This window comes from Crinia signifera, chromosome 9 (assembly GCF_055691185.1).
Source record: "Crinia signifera chromosome 9, ASM5569118v1, whole genome shotgun sequence".
In the NCBI taxonomy this organism is placed as follows: Eukaryota; Metazoa; Chordata; class Amphibia; order Anura; family Myobatrachidae; genus Crinia; species Crinia signifera.
Window position 1 is genome coordinate 61,385,102 of NC_139225.1, and position 18,470 is coordinate 61,403,571.

Genomic DNA, 18,470 nt, shown 5'->3' on the forward strand with positions numbered 1-18,470 from the left:
AGACTGTTGTATGATGGTCCCATCAAAAGTAGTAAAATAGAAAACTGTTGACTTGCCATTGATGTTGTTACATATCGGTGGTCATCCATTGTATTTGATGGACTGGCCTGTGGGCCAATCAGAATATGGGGGGCGGGGCTTCACTGGTGTCGTGGGTGGAGCTATGCTCAGTGTCCCAGGAAATAGCAAAACAAAACTAGTAGTTTGAGCTTGACATTGATGGTGTGAAACCATCTGGTTCTCCCCCATCGATGTCAAAACTATTGAACATCGACCATAACCTATAGATGTTTTATAAACATCGATGGCCGATGGCCATCCCTATTGAGTATTGCATCAACCAATCAGATGGTCTAATTTCTAAACTAATTTGCATAAGGGCTTTATTTGCTCTCCATAACTTACTTAGGTCTTTCCTCACCCTAGTCTTATTGAATACCTACAAAACTAGAAAAGGTGGTGGGCGACAAGAACATTCACGACTGATTGTCTTGCTGGTTGAAGACTATCACATGGTGGTCCCGGCTAAAGTAGAAAAATAGAAAACTGTTGACTGACAGTGCATAAACCAATCGGAATGGATTGTTTTGAATGAGTGTTAGTGATGACCATTGTTGCCTTTGCCATCGATGTTGTTACCTATAGGTGGTCATTCATTGGATTTGACTGACTGGACCGTGGGCCAATCAGAACACGGGGGCGGGGCTTAACTTTTTTCAGGGGGTGGAGCTATATTCCATGTCCCAGGAGATAGCACAACAAATCTTTTCGTTTTAGCTTGACATTGATGGTGGGAAACCATCTGGTTCTCCCCCATCGATGTAAAAACTATGAACATCGACCATAATCTATCGATGTTTTATAAACATCGATGGTCATCCCTAATGAGAATTGCATCAACCAATCACATGGTCTTATTTCCAAACTAATTTGCATAAGGAATTTATTTGCTCTCCATAACTTATTTAGGTCCTTCCTCACCATAGTCTAATTGAAAACCTACAAAACCAGCCAAAGATGGTTGATAACAAGAATGTTCTTGACAAATTGGTTTGTTGGTTGAAGACTGTTGTATGATGGTCCCATCAAAAGTAGTAAAATAGAAAACTGTTGACTTGCCATTGATGTTGTTACGTATCGGTGGTCATCCATTGTATTTGATGGACTGGCCTGTGGGCCAATCAGAATATGGGGGCGGGGCTTCACTGGTGTCGTGGGTGGAGCTATGCTCAGTGTCCCAGGAAATAGCAAAACAAAACTAGTAGTTTGAGCTTGACATTGATAGTGTGAAACCATCTGGTTCTCCCCCATCGATGTCAAAACTACTGAACATCGACCATAACCTATAGATGTTTTATAAACATCGATGGCCGATGGCCATCCCTAATGAGTATTGCATCAACCAATCAGATGGTCTAATTTCTAAACTAATTTGCATAAGGGCTTTCTTTGCTCTCCATAACTTACTTAGGTCTTTCCTCACCCTAGTCTTATTGAAAACCTACAAAACTAGCCAAAGATGGTGGGTGACAAGAACATTCACGACTGATTGTCTTGCTGGTTGAAGACTATCACATGATGGTCCCAGCTAAAGTAGTAAAATAGAAAACTGTTGACTGACAGTGCATAAATCAATCGGAATGTTTTTTTTTTTGAATGAGTGTTAGTGATGGCCATTGTTGCCTTTGCCATCGATGTTGTTACCTATAGGTGGTCATCCATTGTATTTGACTGACTGGACCGTGGGCCAATCAGAACACGGGGGCGGGGCTATATTCCATGTCCCAGGAGATAGCACAACAAATCTTTTTGTTTTAGCTTGACATTGATAGTGGGAAACCATCTGGTTCTCCCCCATCGATGTAAAAACTATGAACATCGACCATAATCTATCGATGTTGTATAAACATCGATGGTCATCCCTAATGAGAATTGCATCAACCAATCACATGGTCTAATTTCCAAACTAATTTGCATAAGGAATTTATTTGCTCTCCATAACTTATTTAGGTCCTTCCTCACCATAGTCTAATTGAAAACCTACAAAACCAGCCAAAGATGGTTGATAACAAGAATGTTCTTGACCAATTGGTTTGTTGGTTGAAGACTTGTATAATGGTCCCATCAAAAGTAGTAAAATAGAAAACTGTTGACTTGCCATTGATGTTCTTACATATCGGTGGTCATCCATTGTATTTGATGGACTGGCCTGTGGGCCAATCAGAATATGGGGGTGGGGCTTCACTGGTGTCGTGGGTGGAGCTATGCTCAGTGTCACAGGAAATAGCAAAACAAAACTAGTAGTTTGAGCTTGACATTGATGGTGTGAAACCATCTGGTTCTCCCCCATCGATGTCAAAACTATTGAACATCGACCATAACCTATAGATGTTTTATAAACATCGATGGCCGATGGCCATCCCTAATGAGTATTGCATCAACCAATCAGATGGTCTAATTTCTAAACTAATTTGCATAAGGGCTTTATTTGCTCTCCATAACTTACTTAGGTCTTTCCTCACCCTAGTCTTATTGAAAACCTACAAAACTAGCCAAAGATGGTGGGTGACAAGAACATTCATGACTGATTGTCTTGCTGGTTGAAGACTATCACATGATGGTCCCGGCTAAAGTAGTAAAATAGAAAACTGTTGACTGACAGTGCATAAACCAATCGGAATGGATTGTTTTGAATGAGTGTTAGTGATGGCCATTGTTGCCTTTGCCATCGATGTTGTTACCTATAGGTGGTCATCCATTGTATTTGACTGACTGGACCGTGGGCCAATCAGAACACGGGGGCGGGGCTTCACATGTTTCAGGGGGTGGAGCTATATTCCATGTCCCAGGAGATAGCACAACAAATCTTTTTGTTTTAGCTTGACATTGATGGTGGGAAACCATCTGGTTCTCCCCCATCGATGTAAAAACTATGAACATCGACCATAATCTATCGATGTTTTATAAACATCGATGGTCATCCCTAAAGAGAATTGCATCAACCAATCACATGGTCTAATTTCCAAACTAATTTGCATAAGGAATTTATTTGCTCTCCATAATTTATTTAGGTCCTTCCTCACTATAGTCTAATTGAAAACCTACTAAACCAGCCAAAGATGGTTGATAACAAGAATGTTCTTGACCAATTGGTTTGTTGGTTGAAGACTGTTGTATGATGGTCCCATCAAAAGTAGTAAAATAGAAAACTGTTGACTTGCCATTGATGTTGTTACATATCGGTGGTCATCCATTGTATTTGATGGACTGGCCTGTGGGCCAATCAGAATATGGGGGGCGGGGCTTCACTGGTGTCGTGGGTGGAGCTATGCTCAGTGTCCCAGGAAATAGCAAAACAAAACTAGTAGTTTGAGCTTGACATTGATGGTGTGAAACCATCTGGTTCTCCCCCATCGATGTCAAAACTATTGAACATCGACCATAACCTATAGATGTTTTATAAACATCGATGGCCGATGGCCATCCCTATTGAGTATTGCATCAACCAATCAGATGGTCTAATTTCTAAACTAATTTGCATAAGGGCTTTATTTGCTCTCCATAACTTACTTAGGTCTTTCCTCACCCTAGTCTTATTGAATACCTACAAAACTAGAAAAGGTGGTGGGTGACAAGAACATTCACGACTGATTGTCTTGCTGGTTGAAGACTATCACATGGTGGTCCCGGCTAAAGTAGAAAAATAGAAAACTGTTGACTGACAGTGCATAAACCAATCGGAATGGATTGTTTTGAATGAGTGTTAGTGATGACCATTGTTGCCTTTGCCATCGATGTTGTTACCTATAGGTGGTCATTCATTGGATTTGACTGACTGGACCGTGGGCCAATCAGAACACGGGGGCGGGGCTTAACTTTTTTCAGGGGGTGGAGCTATATTCCATGTCCCAGGAGATAGCACAACAAATCTTTTCGTTTTAGCTTGACATTGATGGTGGGAAACCATCTGGTTCTCCCCCATCGATGTAAAAACTATGAACATCGACCATAATCTATCGATGTTTTATAAACATCGATGGTCATCCCTAATGAGAATTGCATCAACCAATCACATGGTCTTATTTCCAAACTAATTTGCATAAGGAATTTATTTGCTCTCCATAACTTATTTAGGTCCTTCCTCACCATAGTCTAATTGAAAACCTACAAAACCAGCCAAAGATGGTTGATAACAAGAATGTTCTTGACAAATTGGTTTGTTGGTTGAAGACTGTTGTATGATGGTCCCATCAAAAGTAGTAAAATAGAAAACTGTTGACTTGCCATTGATGTTGTTACGTATCGGTGGTCATCCATTGTATTTGATGGACTGGCCTGTGGGCCAATCAGAATATGGGGGCGGGGCTTCACTGGTGTCGTGGGTGGAGCTATGCTCAGTGTCCCAGGAAATAGCAAAACAAAACTAGTAGTTTGAGCTTGACATTGATAGTGTGAAACCATCTGGTTCTCCCCCATCGATGTCAAAACTACTGAACATCGACCATAACCTATAGATGTTTTATAAACATCGATGGCCGATGGCCATCCCTAATGAGTATTGCATCAACCAATCAGATGGTCTAATTTCTAAACTAATTTGCATAAGGGCTTTCTTTGCTCTCCATAACTTACTTAGGTCTTTCCTCACCCTAGTCTTATTGAAAACCTACAAAACTAGCCAAAGATGGTGGGTGACAAGAACATTCACGACTGATTGTCTTGCTGGTTGAAGACTATCACATGATGGTCCCAGCTAAAGTAGTAAAATAGAAAACTGTTGACTGACAGTGCATAAATCAATCGGAATGTTTTTTTTTGAATGAGTGTTAGTGATGGCCATTGTTGCCTTTGCCATCGATGTTGTTACCTATAGGTGGTCATCCATTGTATTTGACTGACTGGACCGTGGGCCAATCAGAACACGAGGGCGGGGCTTCACATGTTTCAGGGGGTGGAGCTATATTCCATGTCCCAGGAGATAGCACAACAAATCTTTTCGTTTTAGCTTGACATTGATGGTGGGAAACCATCTGGTTCTCCCCCATCGATGTAAAAACTATGAACATCGACCATAATCTATCGATGTTGTATAAACATCGATGGTCATCCCTAATGAGAATTGCATCAACCAATCACATGGTCTAATTTCCAAACTAATTTGCATAAGGAATTTATTTGCTCTCCATAACTTATTTAGGTCCTTCCTCACCATAGTCTAATTGAAAACCTACAAAACCAGCCAAAGATGGTTGATAACAAGAATGTTCTTGACAAATTGGTTTGTTGGTTGAAGACTGTTGTATGATGGTCCCATCAAAAGTAGTAAAATAGAAAACTGTTGACTTGCCATTGATGTTGTTACATATTGGTGGTCATCCATTGTATTTGATGGACTGGCCTGTGGGCCAATCAGAATATGGGGGCGGGGCTTCACTGGTGTCGTGGGTGGAGCTATGCTCAGTGTCCCAGGAAATAGCAAAACAAAACTAGTAGTTTGAGCTTGACATTGATAGTGTGAAACCATCTGGTTCTCCCCCATCGATGTCAAAACTACTGAACATCGACCATAACCTATAGATGTTTTATAAACATCGATGGCCGATGGCCATCCCTAATGAGTATTGCATCAACCAATCAGATGGTCTAATTTCTAAACTAATTTGCATAAGGGCTTTCTTTGCTCTCCATAACTTACTTAGGTCTTTCCTCACCCTAGTCTTATTGAAAACCTACAAAACTAGCCAAAGATGGTGGGTGACAAGAACATTCACGACTGATTGTCTTGCTGGTTGAAGACTATCACATGATGGTCCCAGCTAAAGTAGTAAAATAGAAAACTGTTGACTGACAGTGCATAAATCAATCGGAATGTTTTTTTTTTTGAATGAGTGTTAGTGATGGCCATTGTTGCCTTTGCCATCGATGTTGTTACCTATAGGTGGTCATCCATTGTATTTGACTGACTGGACCGTGGGCCAATCAGAACACGGGGGCGGGGCTTCACATGTTTCAGGGGGTGGAGCTATATTCCATGTCCCAGGAGATAGCACAACAAATCTTTTCGTTTTAGCTTGACATTGATAGTGGGAAACCATCTGGTTCTCCCCCATCGATGTAAAAACTATGAACATCGACCATAATCTATCGATGTTGTATAAACATCGATGGTCATCCCTAATGAGAATTGCATCAACCAATCACATGGTCTAATTTCCAAACTAATTTGCATAAGGAATTTATTTGCTCTCCATAACTTATTTAGGTCCTTCCTCACCATAGTCTAATTGAAAACCTACAAAACCAGCCAAAGATGGTTGATAACAAGAATGTTCTTGACCAATTGGTTTGTTGGTTGAAGACTTGTATAATGGTCCCATCAAAAGTAGTAAAATAGAAAACTGTTGACTTGCCATTGATGTTCTTACATATCGGTGGTCATCCATTGTATTTGATGGACTGGCCTGTGGGCCAATCAGAATATGGGGGTGGGGCTTCACTGGTGTCGTGGGTGGAGCTATGCTCAGTGTCACAGGAAATAGCAAAACAAAACTAGTAGTTTGAGCTTGACATTGATGGTGTGAAACCATCTGGTTCTCCCCCATCGATGTCAAAACTATTGAACATCGACCATAACCTATAGATGTTTTATAAACATCGATGGCCGATGGCCATCCCTAATGAGTATTGCATCAACCAATCAGATGGTCTAATTTCTAAACTAATTTGCATAAGGGCTTTATTTGCTCTCCATAACTTACTTAGGTCTTTCCTCACCCTAGTCTTATTGAAAACCTACAAAACTAGCCAAAGATGGTGGGTGACAAGAACATTCATGACTGATTGTCTTGCTGGTTGAAGACTATCACATGATGGTCCCGGCTAAAGTAGTAAAATAGAAAACTGTTGACTGACAGTGCATAAACCAATCGGAATGGATTGTTTTGAATGAGTGTTAGTGATGGCCATTGTTGCCTTTGCCATCGATGTTGTTACCTATAGGTGGTCATCCATTGTATTTGACTGACTGGACCGTGGGCCAATCAGAACACGGGGGCGGGGCTTCACATGTTTCAGGGGGTGGAGCTATATTCCATGTCCCAGGAGATAGCACAACAAATCTTTTTGTTTTAGCTTGACATTGATGGTGGGAAACCATCTGGTTCTCCCCCATCGATGTAAAAACTATGAACATCGACCATAATCTATCGATGTTTTATAAACATCGATGGTCATCCCTAAAGAGAATTGCATCAACCAATCACATGGTCTAATTTCCAAACTAATTTGCATAAGGAATTTATTTGCTCTCCATAATTTATTTAGGTCCTTCCTCACTATAGTCTAATTGAAAACCTACTAAACCAGCCAAAGATGGTTGATAACAAGAATGTTCTTGACCAATTGGTTTGTTGGTTGAAGACTGTTGTATGATGGTCCCATCAAAAGTAGTAAAATAGAAAACTGTTGACTTGCCATTGATGTTGTTACATATCGGTGGTCATCCATTGTATTTGATGGACTGGCCTGTGGGCCAATCAGAATATGGGGGGCGGGGCTTCACTGGTGTCGTGGGTGGAGCTATGCTCAGTGTCCCAGGAAATAGCAAAACAAAACTAGTAGTTTGAGCTTGACATTGATGGTGTGAAACCATCTGGTTCTCCCCCATCGATGTCAAAACTATTGAACATCGACCATAACCTATAGATGTTTTATAAACATCGATGGCCGATGGCCATCCCTATTGAGTATTGCATCAACCAATCAGATGGTCTAATTTCTAAACTAATTTGCATAAGGGCTTTATTTGCTCTCCATAACTTACTTAGGTCTTTCCTCACCCTAGTCTTATTGAATACCTACAAAACTAGAAAAGGTGGTGGGTGACAAGAACATTCACGACTGATTGTCTTGCTGGTTGAAGACTATCACATGGTGGTCCCGGCTAAAGTAGAAAAATAGAAAACTGTTGACTGACAGTGCATAAACCAATCGGAATGGATTGTTTTGAATGAGTGTTAGTGATGACCATTGTTGCCTTTGCCATCGATGTTGTTACCTATAGGTGGTCGTCCATTGTATTTGACTGACTGGACCGTGGGCCAATCAGAACACGGGGGTGGGGCTATATTCCATTTCCCAGGAGATAGCACAACAAATCTTTTCGTTTTAGCTTGACATTGATGGTGGGAAACCATCTGGTTCTCCCCCATCAATGTAAAAACTATGAACATCGACCATAATCTATCGATGTTTTATAAACATCGATGGTTATCCCTAATGAGAATTGCATCAACCAATCACATGGTCTAATTTCCAAACTAATTTGCATAAGGAATTTATTTGCTCTCCATAACTTATTTAGGTCCTTCCTCACCATAGTCTAATTGAAAACCTACAAAACCAGCCAAAGATGGTTGATAACAAGAATGTTCTTGACCAATTGGTTTGTTGGTTGAAGACTGTTGTGTGATGGTCCCATTAAAAGTAGTAAAATAGAAAACTGTTGACTTGCCATTGATGTTGTTACATATCGGTGGTCATCCATTGTATTTGATGGACTGGCCTGTGGGCCAATCAGAATATGGGGGTGGGGCTTCACTGGTGTCGTGGGTGGAGCTATGCTCAGTGTCACAGGAAATAGCAAAACAAAACTAGTAGTTTGAGCTTGACATTGATGGTGTGAAACCATCTGGTTCTCCCCCATCGATGTCAAAACTATTGAACATCGACCATAACCTATAGATGTTTTATAAACATCGATGGCCGATGGCCATCCCTAATGAGTATTGCATCAACCAATCAGATGGTCTAATTTCTAAACTAATTTGCATAAGGGCTTTATTTGCTCTCCATAACTTACTTAGGTCTTTCCTCACCCTAGTCTTATTGAAAACCTACAAAACTAGCCAAAGATGGTGGGTGACAAGAACATTCACGACTGATTGTCTTGCTGGTTGAAGACTATCACATGATGGTCCCGGCTAAAGTAGTAAAATAGAAAACTGTTGACTGACAGTGCATAAACCAATCGGAATGGATTGTTTTGAATGAGTGTTAGTGATGGCCATTGTTGCCTTTGCCATCGATGTTGTTACCTATAGGTGGTCATCCATTGTATTTGACTGACTGGACCGTGGGCCAATCAGAACACGGGGGCGGGGCTTCACATGTTTCAGGGGGTGGAGCTATATTCCATGTCCCAGGAGATAGCACAACAAATCTTTTCGTTTTAGCTTGACATTGATGGTGGGAAACCATCTGGTTCTCCCCCATCAATGTAAAAACTATGAACATCGACCATAATCTATCGATGTTTTATAAACATCGATGGTTATCCCTAATGAGAATTGCATCAACCAATCACATGGTCTAATTTCCAAACTAATTTGCATAAGGAATTTATTTGCTCTCCATAACTTATTTAGGTCCTTCCTCACCATAGTCTAATTGAAAACCTACAAAACCAGCCAAAGATGGTTGATAACAAGAATGTTCTTGACCAATTGGTTTGTTGGTTGAAGACTGTTGTGTGATGGTCCCATTAAAAGTAGTAAAATAGAAAACTGTTGACTTGCCATTGATGTTGTTACATATCGGTGGTCATCCATTGTATTTGATGGACTGGCCTGTGGGCCAATCAGAATATGGGGGCGGGGCTTCACTGGTGTCGTGGATGGAGCTATGCTCAGTGTCCCAGGAAATAGCAAAACAAAACTAGTAGTTTGAGCTTGACATTGATGGTGTGAAACCATCTGGTTCTCCCCCATCGATGTCAAAACTATTGAACATCGACCATAACCTATAGATGTTTTATAAACATCGATGGCCATCCCTAATGAGTATTGCATCAACCAATCAGATGGTCTAATTTCTAAACTAATTTGCATAAGGGCTTTATTTGCTCTCCATAACTTACTTAGGTCTTTCCTCACCCTAGTCTTATTGAAAACCTACAAAACTAGCCAAAGATGGTGGGTGACAAGAACATTCATGACTGATTGTCTTGCTGGTTGAAGACTATCACATGATGGTCCCAGCTAAAGTAGTAAAATAGAAAACTGTTGACTGACAGGGCATAAATCAATCGGAATGTTTTTTTTTTTGAATGAGTGTTAGTGATGGCCATTGTTGCCTTTGCCATCGATGTTGTTACCTATAGGTGGTCAGCCATTGTATTTGACTGACTGGACCGTGGGCCAATCAGAACACGGGGGCGGGGCTTCACATGTTTCAGGGGGTGGAGCTATATTCCATGTCCCAGGAGATAGCACAACAAATCTTTTCGTTTTAGCTTGACATTGATAGTGGGAAACCATCTGGTTCTCCCCCATCGATGTAAAAACTATGAACATCGACCATAATCTATCGATGTTGTATAAACATCGATGGTCATCCCTAATGAGAATTGCATCAACCAATCACATGGTCTAATTTCCAAACTAATTTGCATAAGGAATTTATTTGCTCTCCATAACTTATTTAGGTCCTTCCTCACCATAGTCTAATTGAAAACCTACAAAACCAGCCAAAGATGGTTGATAACAAGAATGTTCTTGACCAATTGGTTTGTTGGTTGAAGACTTGTATAATGGTCCCATCAAAAGTAGTAAAATAGAAAACTGTTGACTTGCCATTGATGTTCTTACATATCGGTGGTCATCCATTGTATTTGATGGACTGGCCTGTGGGCCAATCAGAATATGGGGGTGGGGCTTCACTGGTGTCGTGGGTGGAGCTATGCTCAGTGTCACAGGAAATAGCAAAACAAAACTAGTAGTTTGAGCTTGACATTGATGGTGTGAAACCATCTGGTTCTCCCCCATCGATGTCAAAACTATTGAACATCGACCATAACCTATAGATGTTTTATAAACATCGATGGCCATCCCTAATGAGTATTGCATCAACCAATCAGATGGTCTAATTTCTAAACTAATTTGCATAAGGGCTTTATTTGCTCTCCATAACTTACTTAGGTCTTTCCTCACCCTAGTCTTATTGAAAACCTACAAAACTAGCCAAAGATGGTGGGTGACAAGAACATTCATGACTGATTGTCTTGCTGGTTGAAGACTATCACATGATGGTCCCGGCTAAAGTAGTAAAATAGAAAACTGTTGACTGACAGTGCATAAACCAATCGGAATGGATTGTTTTGAATGAGTGTTAGTGATGGCCATTGTTGCCTTTGCCATCGATGTTGTTACCTATAGGTGGTCATCCATTGTATTTGACTGACTGGACCGTGGGCCAATCAGAACACGGGGGCGGGGCTTCACATGTTTCAGGGGGTGGAGCTATATTCCATGTCCCAGGAGATAGCACAACAAATCTTTTTGTTTTAGCTTGACATTGATGGTGGGAAACCATCTGGTTCTCCCCCATCGATGTAAAAACTATGAACATCGACCATAATCTATCGATGTTTTATAAACATCGATGGTCATCCCTAAAGAGAATTGCATCAACCAATCACATGGTCTAATTTCCAAACTAATTTGCATAAGGAATTTATTTGCTCTCCATAATTTATTTAGGTCCTTCCTCACTATAGTCTAATTGAAAACCTACTAAACCAGCCAAAGATGGTTGATAACAAGAATGTTCTTGACCAATTGGTTTGTTGGTTGAAGACTGTTGTATGATGGTCCCATCAAAAGTAGTAAAATAGAAAACTGTTGACTTGCCATTGATGTTGTTACATATCGGTGGTCATCCATTGTATTTGATGGACTGGCCTGTGGGCCAATCAGAATATGGGGGGCGGGGCTTCACTGGTGTCGTGGGTGGAGCTATGCTCAGTGTCCCAGGAAATAGCAAAACAAAACTAGTAGTTTGAGCTTGACATTGATGGTGTGAAACCATCTGGTTCTCCCCCATCGATGTCAAAACTATTGAACATCGACCATAACCTATAGATGTTTTATAAACATCGATGGCCGATGGCCATCCCTATTGAGTATTGCATCAACCAATCAGATGGTCTAATTTCTAAACTAATTTGCATAAGGGCTTTATTTGCTCTCCATAACTTACTTAGGTCTTTCCTCACCCTAGTCTTATTGAATACCTACAAAACTAGAAAAGGTGGTGGGTGACAAGAACATTCACGACTGATTGTCTTGCTGGTTGAAGACTATCACATGGTGGTCCCGGCTAAAGTAGAAAAATAGAAAACTGTTGACTGACAGTGCATAAACCAATCGGAATGGATTGTTTTGAATGAGTGTTAGTGATGACCATTGTTGCCTTTGCCATCGATGTTGTTACCTATAGGTGGTCATTCATTGGATTTGACTGACTGGACCGTGGGCCAATCAGAACACGGGGGCGGGGCTTAACTTTTTTCAGGGGGTGGAGCTATATTCCATGTCCCAGGAGATAGCACAACAAATCTTTTCGTTTTAGCTTGACATTGATGGTGGGAAACCATCTGGTTCTCCCCCATCGATGTAAAAACTATGAACATCGACCATAATCTATCGATGTTTTATAAACATCGATGGTCATCCCTAATGAGAATTGCATCAACCAATCACATGGTCTTATTTCCAAACTAATTTGCATAAGGAATTTATTTGCTCTCCATAACTTATTTAGGTCCTTCCTCACCATAGTCTAATTGAAAACCTACAAAACCAGCCAAAGATGGTTGATAACAAGAATGTTCTTGACAAATTGGTTTGTTGGTTGAAGACTGTTGTATGATGGTCCCATCAAAAGTAGTAAAATAGAAAACTGTTGACTTGCCATTGATGTTGTTACGTATCGGTGGTCATCCATTGTATTTGATGGACTGGCCTGTGGGCCAATCAGAATATGGGGGCGGGGCTTCACTGGTGTCGTGGGTGGAGCTATGCTCAGTGTCCCAGGAAATAGCAAAACAAAACTAGTAGTTTGAGCTTGACATTGATAGTGTGAAACCATCTGGTTCTCCCCCATCGATGTCAAAACTACTGAACATCGACCATAACCTATAGATGTTTTATAAACATCGATGGCCGATGGCCATCCCTAATGAGTATTGCATCAACCAATCAGATGGTCTAATTTCTAAACTAATTTGCATAAGGGCTTTCTTTGCTCTCCATAACTTACTTAGGTCTTTCCTCACCCTAGTCTTATTGAAAACCTACAAAACTAGCCAAAGATGGTGGGTGACAAGAACATTCACGACTGATTGTCTTGCTGGTTGAAGACTATCACATGATGGTCCCAGCTAAAGTAGTAAAATAGAAAACTGTTGACTGACAGTGCATAAATCAATCGGAATGTTTTTTTTTGAATGAGTGTTAGTGATGGCCATTGTTGCCTTTGCCATCGATGTTGTTACCTATAGGTGGTCATCCATTGTATTTGACTGACTGGACCGTGGGCCAATCAGAACACGAGGGCGGGGCTTCACATGTTTCAGGGGGTGGAGCTATATTCCATGTCCCAGGAGATAGCACAACAAATCTTTTCGTTTTAGCTTGACATTGATGGTGGGAAACCATCTGGTTCTCCCCCATCGATGTAAAAACTATGAACATCGACCATAATCTATCGATGTTGTATAAACATCGATGGTCATCCCTAATGAGAATTGCATCAACCAATCACATGGTCTAATTTCCAAACTAATTTGCATAAGGAATTTATTTGCTCTCCATAACTTATTTAGGTCCTTCCTCACCATAGTCTAATTGAAAACCTACAAAACCAGCCAAAGATGGTTGATAACAAGAATGTTCTTGACAAATTGGTTTGTTGGTTGAAGACTGTTGTATGATGGTCCCATCAAAAGTAGTAAAATAGAAAACTGTTGACTTGCCATTGATGTTGTTACATATTGGTGGTCATCCATTGTATTTGATGGACTGGCCTGTGGGCCAATCAGAATATGGGGGCGGGGCTTCACTGGTGTCGTGGGTGGAGCTATGCTCAGTGTCCCAGGAAATAGCAAAACAAAACTAGTAGTTTGAGCTTGACATTGATAGTGTGAAACCATCTGGTTCTCCCCCATCGATGTCAAAACTACTGAACATCGACCATAACCTATAGATGTTTTATAAACATCGATGGCCGATGGCCATCCCTAATGAGTATTGCATCAACCAATCAGATGGTCTAATTTCTAAACTAATTTGCATAAGGGCTTTATTTGCTCTCCATAACTTACTTAGGTCTTTCCTCACCCTAGTCTTATTGAAAACCTACAAAACTAGCCAAAGATGGTGGGTGACAAGAACATTCATGACTGATTGTCTTGCTGGTTGAAGACTATCACATGATGGTCCCGGCTAAAGTAGTAAAATAGAAAACTGTTGACTGACAGTGCATAAACCAATCGGAATGGATTGTTTTGAATGAGTGTTAGTGATGGCCATTGTTGCCTTTGCCATCGATGTTGTTACCTATAGGTGGTCATCCATTGTATTTGACTGACTGGACCGTGGGCCAATCAGAACACGGGGGCGGGGCTTCACATGTTTCAGGGGGTGGAGCTATATTCCATGTCCCAGGAGATAGCACAACAAATCTTTTTGTTTTAGCTTGACATTGATGGTGGGAAACCATCTGGTTCTCCCCCATCGATGTAAAAACTATGAACATCGACCATAATCTATCGATGTTTTATAAACATCGATGGTCATCCCTAAAGAGAATTGCATCAACCAATCACATGGTCTAATTTCCAAACTAATTTGCATAAGGAATTTATTTGCTCTCCATAATTTATTTAGGTCCTTCCTCACTATAGTCTAATTGAAAACCTACTAAACCAGCCAAAGATGGTTGATAACAAGAATGTTCTTGACCAATTGGTTTGTTGGTTGAAGACTGTTGTATGATGGTCCCATCAAAAGTAGTAAAATAGAAAACTGTTGACTTGCCATTGATGTTGTTACATATCGGTGGTCATCCATTGTATTTGATGGACTGGCCTGTGGGCCAATCAGAATATGGGGGGCGGGGCTTCACTGGTGTCGTGGGTGGAGCTATGCTCAGTGTCCCAGGAAATAGCAAAACAAAACTAGTAGTTTGAGCTTGACATTGATGGTGTGAAACCATCTGGTTCTCCCCCATCGATGTCAAAACTATTGAACATCGACCATAACCTATAGATGTTTTATAAACATCGATGGCCGATGGCCATCCCTATTGAGTATTGCATCAACCAATCAGATGGTCTAATTTCTAAACTAATTTGCATAAGGGCTTTATTTGCTCTCCATAACTTACTTAGGTCTTTCCTCACCCTAGTCTTATTGAATACCTACAAAACTAGAAAAGGTGGTGGGTGACAAGAACATTCACGACTGATTGTCTTGCTGGTTGAAGACTATCACATGGTGGTCCCGGCTAAAGTAGAAAAATAGAAAACTGTTGACTGACAGTGCATAAACCAATCGGAATGGATTGTTTTGAATGAGTGTTAGTGATGACCATTGTTGCCTTTGCCATCGATGTTGTTACCTATAGGTGGTCATCCATTGTATTTGACTGACTGGACCGTGGGCCAATCAGAACACGGGGGTGGGGCTATATTCCATTTCCCAGGAGATAGCACAACAAATCTTTTCGTTTTAGCTTGACATTGATGGTGGGAAACCATCTGGTTCTCCCCCATCAATGTAAAAACTATGAACATCGACCATAATCTATCGATGTTTTATAAACATCGATGGTTATCCCTAATGAGAATTGCATCAACCAATCACATGGTCTAATTTCCAAACTAATTTGCATAAGGAATTTATTTGCTCTCCATAACTTATTTAGGTCCTTCCTCACCATAGTCTAATTGAAAACCTACAAAACCAGCCAAAGATGGTTGATAACAAGAATGTTCTTGACCAATTGGTTTGTTGGTTGAAGACTGTTGTGTGATGGTCCCATTAAAAGTAGTAAAATAGAAAACTGTTGACTTGCCATTGATGTTGTTATATATCGGTGGTCATCCATTGTATTTGATGGACTGGCCTGTGGGCCAATCAGAATATGGGGGCGGGGCTTCACTGGTGTCGTGGATGGAGCTATGCTCAGTGTCCCAGGAAATAGCAAAACAAAACTAGTAGTTTGAGCCTGACATTGATGGTGTGAAACCATCTGGTTCTCCCCCATCGATGTCAAAACTATTGAACATCGACCATAACCTATAGATGTTTTATAAACATCGATGGCCGATGGCCATCCCTAATGAGTATTGCATCAACCAATCAGATGGTCTAATTTCTAAACTAATTTGCATAAGGGCTTTATTTGCTCTCCATAACTTACTTAGGTCTTTCCTCACCCTAGTCTTATTGAAAACCTACAAAACTAGCCAAAGATGGTGGGTGACAAGAACATTCATGACTGATTGTCTTGCTGGTTGAAGACTATCACATGATGGTCCCAGCTAAAGTAGTAAAATAGAAAACTGTTGACTGACAGGGCATAAACCAATCGGAATGGATTGTTTTGAATGAGTGTTAGTGATGGCCATTGTTGCCTTTGCCATCGATGTTGTTACCTATAGGTGGTCATCCATTGTATTTGACTGACTGGACCGTGGGCCAATCAGAACACGGGGGCGGGGCTTCACATGTTTAAGGGGGTGGAGCTATATTCCATGTCCCAGGAGATAGCACAACAAATCTTTTCGTTTTAGATTGACATTGATGGTGGGAAACCATCTGGTTCTCCCCCATCGATGTAAAAACTATGAACATCGACCATAATCTATCGATGTTTTATAAACATCGATGGTCATCCCTAATGAGAATTGCATCAACCAATCACATGGTCTAATTTCCAAACTAATTTGCATAAGGAATTTATTTGCTCTCCATAACTTATTTAGGTCCTTCCTCACCATAGTCTAATTGAAAACCTACAAAACCAGCCATAGATGGATGATAACAAGAATGTTCTTGACCAATTGGTTTGTTGGTTGAAGACTGTTGTATGATGGTCCCATCAAAAGTAGTAAAATAGAAAACTGTTGACTTGCCATTGATGTTGTTACATATCGGTGGTCATCCATTGTATTTGATGGACTGGCCTGTGGGCCAATCAGAATATGGGGGCGGGGCTTCACTGGTGTCGTGGGTGGAGCTATGCTCAGTGTCCCAGGAAATAGCAAAACAAAACTAGTAGTTTGAGCCTGACATTGATGGTGTGAAACCATCTGGTTCTCCCCCATCGATGTCAAAACTATTGAACATCGACCATAACCTATAGATGTTTTATAAACATCGATGGCCGATGGCCATCCCTAATGAGTATTGCATAAACCAATCAGATGGTCTAATTTCTAAACTAATTTGCAGAAGGGCTTTATTTGCTCTCCATAACTTACTTAGGTCTTTCCTCACCCTAGTCTTATTGAAAACCTACAAAATTAGCCAAAGATGGTGGGTGACAAGAACATTCACGACTGATTGTCTTGCTGGTGGAAGACTATCACATGATGGTCCCAGCTAAAGTAGTAAAATAGAAAACTGTTGACTGATAGTGCATAAACCAATCGGAATGGATTGTTTTGAATGAGTGTTAGTGATGGCCATTGTTGCCTTTGCCATCGATGTTGTTACCTATAGGTGGTCATTCATTGGATTTGACTGACTGGACCGTGGGCCAATCAGAACACGGGGGCGGGGCTTAACTTTTTTCAGGGGGTGAAGCTATATTCCATGTCCCAGGAGATAGCACAACAAATCTTTTCGTTTTAGCTTGACATTGATGGTGGGAAACCATCTGGTTCTCCCCCATCGATGTAAAAACTATGAACATCGACCATAATCTATCGATGTTTTATAAACATCGATGGTCATCCCTAATGAGAATTGCATCAACCAATCACATGGTCTAATTTCCAAACTAATTTGCATAAGGAATTTATTTGCTCTCCATAACTTATTTAGGTCCTTCCTCACCATAGTCTAATTGAAAACCTACAAAACCAGCCAAAGATGGTTGATAACAATAATGTTCTTGACCAATTGGTTTGTTGGTCGAAGACTGTTGTATGATGGTCCCATCAAAAGTAGTAAAATAGAAAACTGTTGACTTGCCATTGATGTTGTTACATATCGGTGGTCATCCATTGTATTTGATGGACTGGCCTGTGGGCCAATCAGAATATGGGGGCGGGGCTTCACTGGTGTCGTGGGTGGAGCTATGCTCAGTGTCCCAGGAAATAGCAAAACAAAACTAGTAGTTTGAGCTTGACATTGATGGTGTGAAACCATCTGGTTCTCCCCCATCGATGTCAAAACTATTGAACATCGACCATAACCTATAGATGTTTTATAAACATCGATGGCCGATGGCCATCCCTAATGAGTATTGCATCAAACAATCAGATGGTCTAATTTCTAAACTAATTTGCATAAGGGCTTTCTTTGCTCTCCATAACTTACTTAGGTCTTTCCTCACCCTAGTCTTATTGAAAACCTACAAAACTAGCCAAAGATGGTGGGTGACAAGAACATTCACGACTG